This window comes from Apaloderma vittatum, unplaced genomic scaffold (genome assembly GCF_000703405.1).
Source record: "Apaloderma vittatum isolate BGI_N311 unplaced genomic scaffold, ASM70340v1 scaffold15519, whole genome shotgun sequence".
NCBI classification, from domain to species: domain Eukaryota; kingdom Metazoa; phylum Chordata; class Aves; order Trogoniformes; family Trogonidae; genus Apaloderma; species Apaloderma vittatum.
In genome coordinates this window covers 7,571-9,801 of record NW_009737104.1, presented here as the reverse complement: position 1 = coordinate 9,801, position 2,231 = coordinate 7,571, and positions in this window count along the sequence as shown.

Here is a 2,231-nt window from a genome sequence, read left to right as displayed (position 1 = left end):
TTTTTTTTTTTTTCATGCTCTGTGCTTCAATTTTTGTCTGAGAATCTGATGCTATTACAATCAAACAATTTGGTTATGAATGGTTAGGCAATACTCAGATGGAGAAGTATTGGAATTGTTTTAGATAGTTTTGATAATTCAGTAGTTTGAAAACTTTGTTTAGACAAAAAGCCTTTTTTTTAAAAAAATTTTTTTTTTCTAACAGACTTAAATCTTGTTAAAAAATTTATTTTTACATGTGTTTTAAGACAGTGCAAGATGTGTGGAGGTGATTTATGTTTCTTTTCTTGACAGATAAAGAAGACCAGTTCGGAATCTGAAATGGAGCACTGGATGGATTATGTCAAAGATAGGTAAGAAAATCAACTCTTCCCAGATACTTTCAGAAGAAACTATTTCTGCTCTGCAGGAGGGAAAACTTTTGAGGGAGTAAGAGCTGTTTTGCTTTCTTAATTTATCTTTTTGACTAGTGGATTTGACATCTATGGTCTGTTCAGAACACTGTATAAAAAAAAAGTTTTCCATTTATTATTTAGATCTTTAGGTCAGAATATATGTCTTGAAGGGGAATATGTAATGCTGATCTGTCTGTGTCCAAAGTTTCTTCAAACTTCTCACTACTGAAGTCTGCTCTGGGAAGAGGACGGGTTTTACAGAGCAGGTAAATTTTTGCTTAAGGATAGTTTACACAGAATCACAGAATGTCAGGGGTTGGAAGGGACCTCAAAAGATCATCTAGTCCAACTCCCCTGCCAGGGGGTCACCTACAGTAGGTCACACAGGAACACATCCCGCTGGGTTTTGAAACTCTCCAGAGAAGGAGACTCCACAACCTCTCTGGGCAGCCTGTGCCAGTGCTCTGTCACCCTCACAGTGAAAAAGCTTTTCCTAATGCTTTTGTGGAACCTCCTGTGTTCCAGCTTGCACCCATTGCCCCTCGTCTTGTCGTTAGATATCCCTGAGAGGAGCCTGGGTCCATCCTCCTGACACTCATTCTTTACATACTGATAAACGTTAATGTCCTCCAACCTGAAGAGACCCAGGTCCTTCAGCCACTCCCTTCATCATCTTTGTGGCTCTGCGCTGGACTGTCTCAAGCAGTTCCCTGTCTCTCTTGAGCTGAGGGGCCTAGAACTGGACACAATATTCCAGATGTGGCCTCACCAGGGCAGAGCAGAGGGGCAGGAGGACTTCTCTCGACCTACTAGCTACTCCCCTTCTAATACACCCCAGGATGCCATTGGCCTTCTTAGCCACGAGGGCACATTGCTGGCTCATGGTCATCCTGCTGTCCACTAGAACCCCCAGGTCCCTTTCTCCTGCACTGCTCTCCAGCAGGTCAGTCCCCAACCTATACTGGTACGTGGGGTACTGGTACAATGCAAGCAGTTCAGACTTAGATGTGCTTTAAAGGTAAGACCCACTCTCCACAGGCAGAAATGTGGACCTATGGTGTGTAGCTAATTTGATATTCCTTTCTGAAGCTGAAACTGCTCTCTCTAAAGTAGATGTAAAACTCTGAGGTGCCAATCTTAGTTTGGCAGCAAAATGGATAGCTTTCATAAATATGCTTTTGCTGTGTGTTTCTGTCCTTAATTTCAGGCTTGGTTTGCCTCTTCTTTTATCTCCATTTCTTGTCTGCAGCAACAGTGACCCTCTGCGTACTTTAGATATCACTCTCTCCAGAGTGATTAAAAATGACATAACTGCTGATAGCAGTTAAGTATTATTATGACCTTTAGAATTCTAGCTTTCTGTTCACGTTTGCATTGTTACCATGGCAACTGGTGTGTCTTTAAATGTACTAATTTTTGTTTTTAAAAGGAAGTGTTCTTCAGAATCCTATCTGAATGTATCACAGGACTTTGAACAAATTGCCTTTGGCTCACATGATGTGAGCGTTCAGTAGGTCTCAGTGTGATTCCGAGATGTGACTGAGATGTTTCTTAGTGTGTAGTGGGCCCTGTCCACTAATGTTTAAACATAAATGGTTTTGGGAAAACTAACCACATAGGAATACATGTTTCAAAGAATGTGATGTCTTAAAAGATTCGTAAAATACCTAACTAATGATTATTTAATTCTGTAATGAGTGACTTAAAGGTCACGGGGGTTACTTGCCGTGGAGAAATTAGTTCTGCTTCTGCTTGAGATTAGCATGATTTAATAACAATAAGAATTAGCTGGTTTATGTCTGTACATGCAGCTTAACTACTTGGTATGCTAGTGCC